Source organism: Oryx dammah, unplaced genomic scaffold, assembly GCF_014754425.2.
Source record: "Oryx dammah isolate SB20612 unplaced genomic scaffold, SCBI_Odam_1.1 HiC_scaffold_26, whole genome shotgun sequence".
NCBI lineage: Eukaryota > Metazoa > Chordata > Mammalia > Artiodactyla > Bovidae > Oryx > Oryx dammah.
Genome location: NW_024070210.1, coordinates 40169956 through 40187684, shown reverse-complemented (window position 1 = coordinate 40187684; position 17729 = coordinate 40169956).

Below are 17729 nucleotides of genomic sequence, written 5' to 3'. Positions count from 1 at the left end.
TTTGTGGAATTCTGAAGGTAGAGTCTAGCAGAGTTCCCCATTACCCAGGACCTCTCCCTCTGAAGGATATTGGATACAATTAGGATTATGCCTCGGAAGATGCACCAGACTGGGGTCTCCCGCTGCCCCCCAAGCCTTGGGAGATCCTCTGCAGAGTTGTTTGCCCAAGAAGCTATCCATGAGTTCAGGCACTTACTTCATGCTCCACACCCTCAGTTTTAGTTCTAGTCCAGAGCATGTCAGACTTTAGTTCATTCTAACTGAAATTAGACTCAATAAAATAGCTAGCAATTAAAGGCTACGGGCCCACATTTAGATCAGTGTTGTTTTGCATCTGAACTGGAGCTTAATGGGCTTCCCAGGTGGCGCTAGTGGTAAAGAACCCGCCTGCCAAGGCAGGAGATATAAGATATGCAGTTTCCTTCCCTGGGTTGGGAAGATGCCCTGGAGGATGAAATGGCAACCCACTTTAGTATTCTTGCCTGGAGAATCTGGACAGAGGAGCCTGGCAGGCTGCAGTCTATGGGGTCAAGAAGAGTAAGCCATTGTAGATGGTGGGAACTTTGGATAGAGCTTGAAGCATTTGGGGCCAAGTAGAACCACTCGTTGCTCAGTACTGTATGGTGAGGATCTCTATAGATGTCAGGTTCTGACAGACTGGAATTTCAAATCCAAGATCCACATGTACTTATTCACATGATTCTAGAAACTTCTCTCATCTTTCTCAATCTCAATTTTCCCTTCTGTAAAATAAAATGACCACATGGATTGAGAAGGGTGGTAATGAGGCATGCATTCTCCTTCCCGAAGAGGAGCTCTAGGTAAGACAGTGGAGATTTTTATCTCCCTGTTTCCTCAATTACAGATAACCTGGGGGCTTCCCTGGTGGCTCAGCAGTGAAGAATCTGCCTGCAATGCAGGAGGCATCTGTTAGATCCCTGGGTCAGGAAGATCCCCTGGAGGAGGGCATAGCAGCCCCCTGCAGTATTCTTGCCTGGAAAATCCCATGGACAGCGAAGACTGGTGGGCTACAGTCTATAGGGTTGCAAAGAATCGGACATGACTGAAATGACTTGGCATACATGCACACAGGTAGCTTGGGACCCTTAATGTTTCTAGGAAATGGCAAAATTGGGTCTTTCCCTTAGGAAACTCCAGGAAAATGCTAGCATTTCATAACCATTTATTACAAGAAGTTTTTTTTTTTCTTTTCTTTTCTTTTGTTTATTCAGTTAGTGAAAGAACAAGTAGTTAGCAAACTTTGGGCACCCGGCTAATACTACAGACACCATGATGGAAAAGGAGAAAAATCTCTGCCCCAAGGAGTGGTGGCTGTTGTGTTCGGTTGATTTACCCGCCCCCCCTTCCTGCCTCCCCAATTGGTGATATAAAAGCCCCAGGTGGCCCGAGTTGGGTTGCTGTCTGTAGAGCAGGAAAAGGAAACAGTAAACATTCTGCTGAGTTGATGTAGCCCAGGGATTCAGCGATTTCAACCACACCAATTACAGCATTTTCTGTCAGGATTGACCTTTAAGGAGATTGCCTCAATTATAAAAGGTCACCATCTCCTAGTTCTGGCACAAGCAAGTCCTAAGCTAGGTGGTAAAATATCACCAAATAACCCCATGGAAATTCTTTGCCTCTTCTCTCCAGCAGTGACTCGAGGCTATCAGACACCTTTGTAAAAAAAATGGTTAAATAGCTCTAAGATGCAAGGTGTGAGCTGGAAAAATTAAGCACTTACTTCTTAATATGGGTAAGTTGTGTGGGCTTTTCCATTCACAATTCAGAATCAATTTTCATAGCTAGTTAGTGGTTACTTCTAAATGAATCAATTCTAAGGGCCATATTTTTCTCCACACAAAAAAGTTAAGGTGTCAGACTACATCTGGCTCCAAGAGGAGAAGGCGATGGCAGCCCACTCCAGTCCTCTTGCCTGGAAAATCTCATGGACGCAGGAGCTTGGTAGGCTGCAGTCCATGCTAAGGGTCAGACACGACTGAGCGACTTCCCTTTCACTTTTCACTTTCATGCATTGGAGAAGACAATGGCAACCCACTCCAGTGTTCTTGCCTGGAGAATCCCAGGGACGGGGGAGCCTGGTGGGCTGCCGTCTATGGGGTCGCACAGAGTCGGACACGACTGAAGTGACTTAGCATAGCTCCAAGAAGTAGATTAACATAGTTACTCCCAGAAGACACAGCCTTTCCTAAAAACCAACAAAAGGGCATTAAATTAAGGAGTTATTTTCCCACCTCTACTTTTAATATACATTGGGTATTAAGACTTGCTTATTCTTTAATGCACAGCAATATTAACTAAAATGCACAAACAGAACAATGGCTAGACAATGTGAACTTGTTTAAAGACTGATGGGCACTGAGCCCTTCTCCCTGCAATTCCTTCCCTGTCCCCTCGCCTACCACCCACCACCCAGTGAACAGTCAGCTTAGTTTCCTAGACTCCTTTGACATTTCCACTCCCCAAATACACAATGTGTGAAGCGGCATGATACATAACTGTATGATCTTAATTACATAAAAGTGAATGCTTATTTGTGAAAATACACAAATGAGACCTAGAAGGACACATCACATGGTAAACTGCTTGTGATTATGAATGACTTTTTTTTTGCTTCTTGTGTTTTTTGATTTCCTATTATGTACATGTTGACTTTTAAGAAATAAATGTAATTTTAAAACCCTTAAAAAAAAAAAGGTATATGAGTTCCTGCAGGTAGGAGAGAAAGTGGGCAAGAATGTTCTATATCAAGTTCCTGTTTTTCATCTTGTTGCCTTGACACAAACTCCAGTAAGAGGATTTACATTCCCTAGCATTACTGCAGAGAAGGCAATGGCATCCCACTCCAGTACTCTTACCTGGCAAATCCCATGGATGGAGGAGCCTGGTGGGCTGCAGTCCATGGGGTCGCTAGGAGTTGGACACGACTGAGTGACTTCACTTTCACTTTTCACTTTCATGCATTGGAGAAGGAAATGGCAACCCGCTCCAGTGTTCTTGCCTGGAGAATCCCAGGGACAGGGGAGCCTGGTGGGCTGCCGTCTATGGGGTCCCACAGAGTTGGACACGACTGAAGCAACTTAGCAGCAGCAGCAGCATTACTATAAGGATGACAGTGTCTCTGGATGGACCTAGAGACCATTTGCTGTCAGGAAGCTACATCTTCGTGGGCTATAAGACTCCATCTCCCTGCACCCAAGGAGTAGAAGACAGACTGGGTTAAATGTTCTCTTCAGAGGGAAAAGACAAGGGAGAAGAGTTCAGAGAGAACAGTAAGTGGAGTCAGACCCACAGTGATCCTTGGAATTGGCTTCCCACCTGCAAAGCTTCCTCTATGAATCAGATCCAACTCTGTCATTACACCAGTTCCAGAGAAATGTCCTTTGTGTCACTAGACAGGATAACTGGTTTATTCTCAAGCCAGAGGCACAAAATCAGACTGGAAACTAATTCTGAAGCACATTTTCATGTAGCTTAGATCTCCTTGTCAGTGACGGGCCTGGAATATCTAACTCTGTGCCCTAGACGCATTTCGCATCTATTTTTGGCAGCGCTGGGCTTCCATTGCTGTGCTCTGGCTTTGTCTAGTTGCAGCACTTGGGCTCTGGAGCACGTGGGATTCGGTAGTTGTGGCACATGGGTCCAGTCGCCCAGAGGCATGTGGAACCTTCCCGGACCAGGGATCGAACCCATGTCCCACCCCCCTACCCCCCTCCACCACACTGGCAGGCAGATTTTCAACCACTGGACCACCAGGAAAGTCTGTTTGAATTGTTTTTTTAACTCGAGTCGTCAGCAGAAGATCTTTTCCCTTGTAGGTATAAGATTAATACTTTCTGAAAAGTTTGGAGGTCCCCTCTTCAGTTTTGGTGTTCTGAATTCTCAAGTCTACGTCTAGATGAATGCACTATGCACTATTCAGAGTCACGATTTGGTGTATGCTTTCAGCTGAAGGTCTCAGTATTTCGGCTCTAAGAGAAAGAATATGACTGACATCAATCTTCTCAAAAGCAGTTTAAGATGCTAGAAGACAACAGCGCAAGCAATTTTACAGTTTGGAGTTAAGTCGTGTTTAACCTAGAATTGTTGCCCACTCAAGTGAGAGGTCAGAATGGAGACCTTTTTAGTTACCAAAGACACAGAAAATGTACATCTCATGACTGGCGAGTTGGAAGTATCAGACTGAGGAAAGTGAGAGAGAAGGAGTGACTGAACAGCAATCAGAGATTTGCCAAAATTAGGTTACAACTTAGTTAATCATTCCCGCTTCTGTAGAAGACTGACCACACAATCTGCCTCACTGATGCTGCTGGCCCTGGACAATGGACACTCACACTGCTAGTTTGGGGTCCACAGACACGGAACAACCTGTTTGATGCCACCAACTCCAGCATCAACCAGAGCGAATTCTTTGAGTCACTAGTTCTCAATTCAAAGTCCTGAGTAGGAAAATCTGATGGTCAAATCCAAGGTAGCTTGTTCATGGCCACGGATGCAAAGGACATTAGGAAAGTGGGTTTTATGCATTTTGAGTTTCCAGTAGAGGAACGTGGGCTTTGACACCGTTGCCCCGAAAGGCTCATCCAATAAAATTCCCCACATAGAAAAAGAGAGTTCAGATTCTGAGTAGAAAAGTTTACAGATGTCTTTATAAGATAACTTGGGCATAATTGTTGATATCATAAAGGCAAAAATGCAAACTAAAATGAAAAATAAAATTGGAAACTCCAAGATGAACAAAAGAAGCAAAATGGCCTATGAAGCAGAGTAGGGTGCTTGATTTTTATGTAATTGATTGAGTATAACTTCATAAAGTGCTTTTAAACTCTGATGCTAGAAATTTTCCTAGCAATGACTGAGGAGCATGAGGCGAGACCTGCAAAGAAGAAACACAGTCCTAGCATGCTGTTCAATACAACAATGAACACAATTCATGCAATCTTAATAAGCAGGCTTTATTGTTTTAGTAAATGTTTATATCAATTTGTGAGCTAAGTACATTTGCTTGTGGAATGTAAATGTAAACCACACTGGCAATGCCATCATGTAAGTGATGGAAGGGGAAATACAGGGAGGAGGGAAAAAGGCAGAGGAAAAAGTAGGACACAAATATCTTTATTTTACAAATAGGGTATCAAGGAATGTATTGAAAGTCAATGGGACAAGAAATAGAATCGTATATTTAAAGCTACAAAGAGAAACTTTAGACATTTAACTATCAAATGTTGGAAGCAGAAGAGGAGAAGTGGGCAGCACAAGTGACCCAGATCTTCATCTTTCATTTTTGAAAGTCAATAGAAAGTTTCTAAATTTAACAAATCAAGATATGGTATTACAAGCATCTTTCAAGAGGCACAGTGATAACTTCAGAACGACTGAAAACTGACTAGAGTTGAGATTGCTTTCAAGGAAGGAGACTAAAGTAAAGAGATGAGAGATTTTCACCATTATCTCTTGAGTTGTTATTATGCATATATATAACTTTGATAAACATTAAAAGTAAATAAGTAAGCATACTTGATTGAAAAATAACAAAAATGCACTTATTTATTTCCTTTGATGCATGAATAGAAGAAAAAGTGGACTTACAATATTAAAAATAGATTAGGAACTAAAATTATTTAAAAATTAGTTTGTGACATTTCCTGTCTTTATTTTTGTCATCTATACAACTAAAGAGCAATGATTCATTTTAATTTCACTGAAAATTATTCCAATAAAGATGTTAAAGAAACATTTGAAATGTGCAGTATATGTGAGCTCAATGTGGAATATACAACAGGTTTTCACATTCCTTTTGGCAAGTCTCGATTTGCATAGAGCTCTTTTCTTTTTCTGCTTTTGGTGTTGTTTCTTCCTGAATTTCAATTTTAGAAATCATCATCAGCAAAGATCTGCAACAGAAGACTGTATTTTCAAACTAAGTCTCTTACTTTGACAAAAGTTGTTGAGTTCTGCAATTAATTCCCATCTGTAAATCAATTGGATGCATAAATGGCAGAACTTTGATAAGAGGGAACAAATACAATTATTAGTGAAATCCTAATGATACAAAACAACTGACTGGGAATTTAGGTCAGTTTGTTTGCTTTGAAACACTATTCTTCTGTACTATTTTATACTTGACTAGTCCTTATTCAATTTAAATCTGAATTTGGCCATAAGGAGTTCCTGATCTGAGCCACAGTCAGCTCCTGGTCTTGTTTTTGCTGACTGTATAGAGCTTCTCCATCTTTGGCTGCAAAGAATATAAGCAATCTGATTTCATTGTTGACCATCTGGTGATGTCCATATGTAGAGTCTTCTCTTGTGTTGTTGGAAGAGGGTGTTTGCTATGACCAGTGCGTTCTCTTGGCAAAACTCTATTAGCCTTTGCCCTGCTTCATTCTGTACTCCAAGGCCAAATTTGCCTGTTACTCCAGGTGTTTCTTAACTTCCTACTTTTGCATTCCAGTCCCCTATAATGAAAAGGACATCTTTTTTTGGGTGTTAGTTCTAAAAGGTCTTGTAGGTCATGGAACAACAGACTGGTTCCAAATAGGAAAAGGAGTATGTCAAGGCTGTATATTGTCACCCTGCTTATTTAACTTCTATGCAAAGTACATCATGAGAAATGCTGGTCTGGAAGAAGCACAAGATGGAATCAAGATTGCCGGGAGAAATATCAATAACCTCAGATATGCAGATGACACCACCCTTATGGCAGAAAGTGAAGAGGAACTAAAAAGCCACTTGATGAAAGTGGAAGAGGAGAGTGAAAAAGTTGGAAAGCTCAACATTCAGAAAATGAAGATCATGGCATCTGGTCCCATCACTTCATGGCAGATAGATGGGGAAACAATGGCTGACTTTATTTTTTGGGGGGCTCCAAAATCACTGCAGATGGTGATTGCAGCCATGAAATTAAAAGACGCTTACTCCTTGGAAGGAAAGTTATGACCAACCTAGACAGCATATTGAAAAGCAGAGACATTACTTTGCCAGCAAATGTCCGTCTAGTCAAGGCTATGGTTTTTCCAGTGGTCATGTATGGATGTGAGAGTTGGACTGTGAAGAAGGCTGAGTGCCGAAGAATTGATGCTTTTGAAGTGTGGTGTTGGAGAAGACTCTTGAGAGTCCCTTGGACTGCAAGGAGATCCAACCAGTCCATCCTAAAGGAGATCAGTCCTGGGTGTTCATTGGAAGGACTGATGCTAAAGCTGAAACTCCAATACTCTGGCCACCTCATGTGAAGAGTTGACTCATTGGAAAAGACCTTGATGCTGGGAGGGATTGGGGGCAGGAGGAAAAGGGGATGACAGAGGATGAGATGGCTGGATGGCATCACCGACTCGATGGACATGAGTTTGAGTGAAACTCTGGGAGTTCGTGATGGACAGGGAGGCCTGGCGTGCTGTGATTCATGGGGTCGCAGAGTCAGACATGACTGAGTGACTGAACTGAACTGAACTGAGTCCTTATTCTGTCTTGATACATTTTGTAATTGTTCCGTAGGCAATTTGGAACCTTCATGTATAAAAAAATACTAACTTAAGGTATGTGAATGTGCAGAACATGGATAGCATCATTAGCCTAAAGTGTTAACACAGCATAGGAAACTCAACACTGTAAATGTTCTGAGATTTTGGAATTATAACATCTATGGCTAGAATATGAGGTAGGTGGCAGGACAGGGTTGTGGAAGAGAGCAGTTCTGCTGAAAGTATGGGAGCAAGGCAGCATTCTGTCTCCAGAAGACATGAAAATCTGGGTTTCAGGCTAGTATCTCACTGAAGATTTCTTTTTTAAGATTTTTTTTTTTTAATGTGGGCCATTTTTAAAGTCTTTGTTGAATTTGTTACAATATGGCTTCTGTTTCTTATTTTGGCTTTTTGGTCTTGAGGCATGTAGGATCTTGGCTCCCTAACCAGGGATCAAACCCACACTCCTTGCCCTGGGAAGCAAAGTCTTAACCAGTGGACTGCCAGGGAAGTCTCTCACTGAAGAATTTGATGATGAACAAAAGCAGAGAGGAAACAAAGTGATGTGTTGGGCACCTTCGCAATAAGAACTTCCAATGTGGCAGGCAATGTAATGGGTCCACAGAGGGGGCCTCCTTATGTTTGCTGGGTGGACTTGCCTTCTTAATCATCAAAGATCCTCTGTGGACCACTATCTGATTGGGCCCTTGTGTTGCTTTTCTTCTTTCTTTGAATCATTCTTTGTGACTCTAAAAAAGACAACAGGCTTAAATATATTACTTATTTCCTGGCAAGTTAGTGTGAAAGTCGATCAGTCATGTCCGACTCTTTGCAACCCCATGGACTATAAAGTCCATGGAATTCTCTAGGCCAGAATACTGGAGTGGGTAGCCTTTCCCTTCTTCAGGGGGTCTTCCCAACCCAGGGATCGAACCCAGGTCCCCACATTGCAGGTAGATTCTTTACCAGCTGAGCCGCGAGGGAAGTCCAAAAATATTGAAGTGGGTAGCTTATCCCTTCTCCAGGGTATCTTTCTGACCCAGGAATTGAACCTGGGATTCTCCTGCATTGCAGGCAGATTCTTTACCAACTGAGCTATCAGGGAAGTCCTGTTCTATTTATATGATGCCTCTTTTATGTACTAGGAAGGACTGTCTGGTCAGGGGTTTACTTCTCTTATCCTAAAAAGCAGGAAATAGCCCAGTTTTTAGAAGCTTCCCAGGAGGTTCATGCTTGCAAGTAAGATGCTATCTAGTATTCTCATTTTACGTAGTGCTCCCTCTTCATTGTTACATTCAGAACTCTTAAATATTTTTATAAACACTTAAGAAGAAGCTCTGTAGACAAATTCAAATCTTTCTAGATGGGTCTCAGTGCCTCCAGGTTTAGTCCTGTTACACACAGTTGAGCACAGACTCCCTTCGTCATAAAGGTAGGCAGTCCTTCTTGGATCTGCAGGATTGGCATTAAACAGTGCTAATTCTCACCTGTGAGAAGGGTCTTCACATTCCCTTGACCTCCACTCCAGCCCCAACACTTTCGTCATCATAGTGGGCACAACTTGCTAAGCACTGGCCAAGTATAATTCCTGACTCTCCTCCACTGCTCCTTCATCTGCCTTCTTCCATTCAGTGAACAGATGTTCCTCTTTCCAAGTACCAGAAACCTTGAATCATCCTTGATTTCTAATTCCAAATTCTACAGATTTTTATTTTAAGTTCATCTTACTGTCTCCATTCCCATTCCCTCAAGTTTCAAGCCCACGTCTCTTTCCTGGTCAATAACAGCCTCACTTGTCTTCTTGCTTCCTTTCAAGGACCCTCACAGTCTCTTCTACACATGGCTGTAGATCTTAAAAAAACAAAAAATGAAAACAGTAGCTGTCATCATGTTGCTGGTAAGCTTAAAATCCTTCTATTGGCAGTCAGTTTACTTAAATTCAGATTTCTTAGCATGATTTGCAGGCCCCTGACTCCTTCTCCAACCTCATCAGGTCTCCTCCTGATTCCCACAATTTAATGACATGGGTCTTTTTTCATTTTGTTGCATGTGGCCAACTTCTTTCTCACCTCAAAGCTTTCAGACACAGCCGAAAAGTTCTTTCTCCCAGTCTTCACCTGGATGATTCTTTTTTACCATCCAGATCTTTCCTTTAATAATACTTCCTTAAAGATACTCTCTATGACTCTATAAACTCACATACGTGGCTAACCCTGTCTTTTTATAAGACAGCATTGCTCTAAGGGCAAGTAGCTACTTACAGATGTAACAAATGCAAGGCTAGCCTAGTTGTTGTTCAGTCACTAAGTCATGTTCAGCTCTTTGCAACCCCATGGACTGTGTCACACCAGGCCTCCCTGTCCCTCACTATCTCCCAGAGTTTGCCCAGGTTCATGTCTGTTGAATTGGTGATGCTATCCAACCATTTCATCCTTTGCCACTCTCTTTTTTCACCTTCCATCTTTCCCAGCATCAGGGTCTGTTCCAATGAGTCAGTTCTTCCCATCAGGTAGCCAAAATATCAGAAGCTTCAGCTTCAGCATCAGTTCTTCCAGTGAGTATTCAGGGTTGATTTCCTTTAGGACTGACTGATTTGATCCAGGCTAACCTAGACCATGCTTTATACTTGCCTGCTTCTGTCTTTCCCCAATCCAACAAGCCTGTGTCACTGGCTACCTACATTTTGTGGCTTGTCTTGGCCCTGTCCTCACTAAGGTCCAAGCACATCACCAGGTTTTATATGGCTTCTCAGTTAAATATGCAGAAATCAGAACCACATGTTTGAAGACTCTAGTGATGTAGAAATTGTTCCTTGATATAGTAAACTCCATTCATTTAAGCATTCAACAAAAAATTTTTACAGCTGCTACATGCTAGGTACTGTGCTAAGTATTGGGAATAGAAAGTGAGTGAGGGAAAATGTCCTCTTGCCTGGAGTTTACATTTGACTAGAGTTACAGATGTTAGGCAAATACACACACACATACACACCGCCTCCAGACATACATGTACACATGCAACAACTCTGGCACAAATTGTGATCAATTCTATGTTGAAAATCCTATGACTGGAGGAGCTATGATTTTAGAATTTCTAGTAACTATACTTTAAAAGGTTTAAGGGTGAAATAATTTTAATAAAAATGTTTTTAGTTATCCAGTATATCTAAAATATTCTTTTCAACATGTAATCCATATAGAAAATTAGTGAGATTTAGTTACATTCCTTCAAGTCTGCACACTCTGCTATGTACTTTACACATGTAGCACATCTCTATTCAGACCAGCTGTGTTTCAAGTACTCAATAATCACATGGCCAGTGGCTACTATATTGGACAGACAAGCCTTACAAATTCCTAAAAGCTTATGGGTGCTGACCATGAACTTGTCCTAATTTTCACACAATGGCATGTGATTACTCAGGGTGTGACGCCTTAAGTGACACACTCCTGTCAACTTTAATTTCACTCAAGGCTGAAGCTGGTGGGTAAAGCTGACACGTAAAAGAAGAAGCTTTGTGGAGCTCCAGTATACATAGCTAGAGCTGAATTTCAAGAGGGCAAATTGTATTTAGAACTTTAAACAATGAGAACTTTCAGGAAACAAATGAGATGCTCTGTCTTGCACTTCTTATAATTGGAAGAGCCAAGTAGAGACAGATGCCCTCTTGGGCTAGGATTCAATAATTCAGAGAAGGCGCCTATCAGATGATCTCTCAAGTTCCTTTGAATCATGAGATTCTGTAATTGAATTAGACTTGAAACATTCTTCCAACAGAATATAGTATTTTTTGTCTTTCTGTTGGCTTTCGTTTAGGTATAGAAAATGATTTTGGAAGCATTTTATTTTTAGAGAGAAATAAGTTTTCATCTGGAGTTATTACACATACAAGGAGAATTTAGGCAACTACATGAATAATTTTAGAGAAAAAGTTATGAAAACCTTTTTAGAGGAATAAAGAAGAGAATCTCTTTAACCCTGGTTTCTTGATCAGTTTTGTTAGTATAAATTAGGTCTAAATGAATTTTTATTTTACATGCCATGTTGAACTTATCTACAGTCTAATTTCACTGCATGGTATATGTTAGTGATGGCAGTCTGTTTTTTAAATGATATTCTAACTACATATTTGTATATGAAATTAGATAATATTTACAAATAGACAGATTATCTATACTATGGAACTCAGTAGGCCTGGGAAATGCCGACTTATTATAGGCACATCTCTCAAATTGAAATCAATACATTATACTTCCTGTTTGTTGCCAGGAATGGCCTTAGTGACCCCTGGGCCAGCTTGGCGCTGAGTGCTGGCCTCTCGAAGGCTGGGAAGACAGAACTCAACTAAGTCAGACTGCTAGGGATTCTCCCTGATTTCAACCTGGAAGACAAAAAAAAAAAAAAAAAAATACTAACTTTTAAAAATGGAAGACTATAAAGAAATAAAATTAATAATACAGAGAAAAATAGGATAATGTATTTTGTAATAACAAATGTTCTTTTTTTAAAAATGACTACGGTTGTTTCTAGAAATCTGTAATTTTTCTTTAATTTTCATATTTTCATTATGATTGTTTTCAATGTGAACATGCTTTCTGTATTTGTGGGCAGGGTGTTATTTAACTCTACTCAAATCCAGGGTCCATGTACTCCACATCCCTCCTTCACCCCTGCCTCCTCCAGACACACACAGTGATCTCACGTGTACACGTGTGGTCCTATGTGCATTTACGCACAGGCATGGGCTTCCCTGGTGGCTCAGATGGTAAAGAATCCAGCTGCAATGCGGGAGACCTGGGTTCAGTCCTTGGGTTGGGAAGATCCCCTGGAGAAGGGAATGGGTACCCACTCCAGTATCCTGGCCTGGAGAATGCCATGGTCTGTATAGTCCATGGGGTCGCAAAGAGACTGGACAGGTCTTAGAACCCGAGCACACAGACACTCATTCACTCATTCACTCATTCGTTTATTTAGCAAACATTATTTCTGAACACCTACTTCATGACAACCACAGTATGAAGAGAGTAAATCCATTCCATACGCTTACTTAGATGGCAAGCAAGCAGGGGACTCATTCATCCATATATAACCTTCACTAGAGCATAACAAGTCAGTTAATATGCAAGTGAGCCAAGTTTCCTGTCATGGGCCTGCTGGGCAGGGGGAGTGACACGCTCCACCCACCTCTCTGAAGGGATGGGATTTGAATCAGGCTCTCAGGAGTGCCGTGCACTTCTGGCACTTGGCAGAAGGTGGAAGGCTGCCACCCTGGGCAGAGTGAGCAAATCAGGAGAGCACAGGCAAGTGAGGGGGGCGACAGGTGGGGTGAATGGACAGGGTCCTTGGAGTCAAGGTTGCAGGAGGCAGGTTGTGAAGAGCAAAAGCCCTGGATCTTTCCTGAGAACTTTCAGACCTCTCTCTTGAGAATAGTTTAAAATTCTAAGTCTGAAGACTTAGAGACTAGAGAGTCTTCTAGAATCCTGGATTGGAAAACATGAGAAACAATGAGGCTACATTTTGGTGGCGGGGGGCCTGGTGGGGCTGCTTCTTCCTCCTTCTCCCCCTCCTCTTCCTCCTCTTTCCCCTACAAAATAGCAAGAATGCATCTTTTTGTAATAATTTTGCAAACAATGGTACATAGAAGGCCTAGACATGGGGAAATTTGGGTGCCACTCTGTACTAGTTTTCTATTCAAAAATAAAATGCCATTATCTCATAGATATAAAATGTTAATGAGTCGAGCCTCTGTGCCCACTGGGAACCACTCTTTGGCCAGCTCTGCTGTGGAGAGCTCTGGGGATTGCTGAGTAGAATGTCAGGATTCAAGTGACCTCAAAGCTGTATTGTGACCAAGTGTCCCTTGGCGTGAATGGGATGCTCACACTCAGGCCTGTGACCACAGGAAGAAGCGGACCCTCCCACCCTAGACAGTTGTGGAGTCTTTGCAAACTAGCATGGTCATGGGCTTGTGTTCTCTTGAACAGGGGCTATGATCCCATGGGAAAGTAGGAAATCTAATGTGAAATCTGGTTCTGGCATGGGTTGTGATATCCAAAAAGCCACTGTGATGGACAATAACTGATGAATTCTGTTGACTCTGGTGAGCTGGTACTCAGGTCTTAGGTGCCAAAACCATGTTAGCATTCCAGGCAGGCTAGACCAATCAGAGTGGCAAAGCTATTTTGTGCATACAGACAAAATGTGGACCTCCACAATAATTAGACTCTGGGCCTGACATTTTTTATTGGGGTATAGTTACTTAATAAAATTGTGTTAGTTTCTGCTATACAACAAAGTGAATTGGCCCCCACCACCACGTCCATACATCTGTTTTCTATGTCTACATCTCTTGCTGCCCTCCAAATAGGTTCATCTGTACCATTCTTCTAGATTCCACTTATATGCATTAATAGACTACATTTGATTTTCTCTTTCTGCCTTACTTCACTAGGTATGACAGACTCTAGGTCCATCCATGTCTCTATAGATGAGCCAGTTTCATTCCTTTCTACAGCTGAGTACTGAGTCTGACTTTTAAAGAAGTACTTCCTAGAATATAGTGTTAATTCTAAAGCTTTGTTGCCAACATAAGCACCCAACTCCTCCAGCTTTTAAAAGACAAGGGGAGCAGGCATCCAGAGCTGCAAACTCATAGCCATAAATACTTTCTGAGCTCATGTGTGCCCATCCCAGAATCACCTTGATGCATTTCAGAAAGAGATGTAAGAGATCAATAAATTGAATTTTGGCAAACCTAAGCTTCTTATACTTAACCTAATTTCTTCAAAATCTCTCAAATCTGTCTCAACTTTTCTCTGTCTATGATCCATGTCAGATTTCCCATCATTGATCCCTACCCTTTCCCCATCAGTCATCCACAAAAGTTGTTTCTATTTGTCCAATCAGTTTTTTTTAAGTCAACCTATTTTTCTCTTACCTAAATCCTTATCTTTCTGCCTCTGACTTCTTTTTCATATTAACTAGAACTCTTTCCCTAATAATCTCTAGAAAACACCAGTAACTCCTCTTTTTTCATTTTTATTTTAGTAAATATATATCAAGTGCCTGCTTAATGTCAATATTATGTGCAGTGATGAATATAAAGGTAGGTTGGGGCCCCTATCATAAAGAGCTTACAATTTAAAGAAGAAATTGGTGAAATAGGCAAGTATACCAGTTAAGACATGGTGGAACAATTGCTGAATCAAAATTGCAATACTATCCTTTGGGAACCCTAAGGAAAATAGAGCTGACAGTGACTAGAAAGATGAGAGAGACCTTAGAGTTTATATGTAAAATAAGGCTTGGATAATGTGAATGATCCTTAATTTCTGATGGTTTTCAGTATTTATTATATCTTGCACTGCAGCATTTAATTAAACACAATGTGACACTCTTTTAAAATATATAATTTATTTCATGCTCAATTTTGTCAGCTGTTGTGGTGGCGGAGGGTGTTCTGATCTTCCTGGAAGAGAATAAGATCTTTTAGTGCAAGCCCTGTTATCCTTTTCTCTTGTATTTCTTGGATTACACAACTTGTGCTCAAGTAATCCTGACTGAGTCATGGGCACATCACTGTCACTGTCATTACCATTAGTATCAGTAGATTTGGTTCCTGCAAACAACCTCAAATTAAAGAACCCAGTTCAGTTCAGTCGCTCAGTCGTGTCCGACTCTTCGCGACCCAATGAATCGCAGCACGCCAGGCCTCCCGGTCCATCACCAGCTCCCGGAGTTCACTCAGACTCACGTCCATCGAGTCAGTGATGCCATCCAGCCATCTCATCCTCTCTCGTCCCCTTCTCCTCCTGCCCCCAATCCCTCCCAGCATCAGAGTCTCTTCCAATGAGTCAACTCTTCGCATGAGGTGGCCAAAGTACTGCAGTTTCAGCTTTAGCATCATTCCTTCCAAAGAAATCCCAGGGCTGATTTCCTTCAGAATGGACTGGTTGGATCTCCTTGCAGTCCAAGGGACTCTCAAGAGTCTTCTTCAACACCACAGTTCAAAAGCATCAATTCTTCAGTGCTCAGCTTTCTTCACAATCCAACTTTCACATCCATACATGACCACTGGAAAAACCATAGTCTTGACTAGACGGACCTTTGTTGACAAAATAATGTTCTGCTTTTGAATATGCTATCTAGGTTGGTCATAACTTCCAAGGAGTAAGCATCTTTTAATTTTATGGCTGCAATCACCATCTGCAGTGATTTTGCAGCCCAGAAAAATAAAGTCAGCCACTGTTTCCACTGTTTCCCCATCTATTTCCCATGAAGTGATGGGACCAGATGCCATGATCTTCGTTTTCTGAATGTTGAGCTTTAAGACAACTTTTCACTCTCCTCTTTCACTTTCATCAAGAGGCTTTTTAGTTCCTCTTCACTTTCTGCCATAAGGGTGGTGTCATCTGCATATCTGAGGTTATTGATATTTCTCCCGGCAATCTTGATTCCAGCTTGTGTTTCTTCCAGTCTAGCGTTTCTCATGATGTACTCTGCATAGAAGTTAAATAAGCAGGGTGACAATATAGAGCCTTGATGTACTCCTTTTCCTATTTGGAACCAGTCTGTTGTTCCATGTCCAGTTCTAACTGTTGCTTCCTGACCTGCATACAGGTTTCTCAAGAGGCAGGTCAGGTGGCCTGGTATTCCCATCTCTTTCAGAATTTCCCACAGTTTATTATGATCCACACAGTCAAAGGCTTTGGCATAGGCAATAAAGCAGAAATAGATGTTTTTCTGGAACTCTCTTGCTTTTTCCAATGATCCAGTGAATGTTGGCAATTTGATCTCTGGTTCCTCTGCCTTTTCTAAAACCAGCTTGAACATCTGGAAGTCCACGGTTTATGTATTGCTAAAGCTTGGCTTGGAGAATTTTGAGCATTTCTTTACTAGCGTGTGAGATGAGTGCAATTGTGTGGTAGTTTGAGCATTCTTTGGCATTGCCTTTCTTTGGGATTGGAATGAAAACTGACCTTTTCCAGTCCTGTGGCCACTGCTGAGTTTTTCAAATTTGCTGGCATAAAGAACCCAAGATATCCTTTAAAGCAGAATGTGTTGTTTAGAATCATAGTAGACAATGTGATGCATTTCAAAATACTACCATTCTCTTTGAAACTACTGAAGCACTAGCGTCTGCCTAATGCTCCCCAAAGACTCTCTGCACAGGCCTCTTGAGACATTGAGAGCTTGGAACCTAAGTTTAAGACCAGAGTCACCTGATGTTGGTGCAAAATCAACCTCTTCCAGAGCACAGTTAACTCTACCCTATGGTCTTGTGTAATCAAAGGGGAGGATCCTTTGGAGCAAGTGAACAAAGCCCACACGGGAAATACAAATAGCTCCTGCTGCCATCTATTCCAGACTGAAGCTATACATTATCATAGAAGCAGTTTTCTTTATTCCATGAATTCGGTTTTCAGCTGATGCTTATTCTATTACATGGTAAGCTGTTCATGGCCTCAGGAAAATCTGCCTCTCAACTGATTTTTCCTAGGAGTTGCTATAGCCAATCTTCTAGTTTGATGGAATTGTTGGAAAGGATGGATGAACCATTCACGGGCAATCCCAAACAGGGAACAGATGGTGCTATAGTCACTTCACTCGGGAGTGTCAGGACCATATTAATCTCCAGTTGGGTGAGGTTTTCTTCTCAGGTGGCTCCTTGCCTGTACCACCTCCCTCAGTCTTTGCTGACTAGAAGGCCTGATGCTGAAGCTGAAGCTCCAATACTTTGGCCATCTAATGCAAAGAGTCCACTCATTGGAGAAGATGCTGATGACGGAAAGATTGAGGGCAGAAGGAGAAGGGGGTGGCAGAAGATGAGATGGTTAGAGAATCTGAGCAAAATCCAGGAGATGGCGAAGGACAGGGGAGCCTGGCATGCTGCAGTTCTTGGAGTCAGTCAGACATGACTTAGTGACTGAACAACAACGAAAGCCAGATCTTAGTTTATTATACATCAGCATATAATGGTTCTTTCTGCCTCTCTTCTTGCACTATGGGCCAGAACTGAGAGCTGGCCGCTAGAAGGTCTGTTCAACTCATTGGCTCTAAGACTCAGCTGTTATTGTCATGCAGCAATGACAGGAAAGCCTTGATCTCTAGGGACTAGATTTTCTGGACTGCCAGCTTGTGTTCAAGAATGTTTGTTTCCTGGAGCATAGCTCTAAGCAGTTTTAGGAAATGCTGATACAACTGTAGCAATTTTCCCCAATTTGTTCGTGACAAAGAACTCACTTTGAA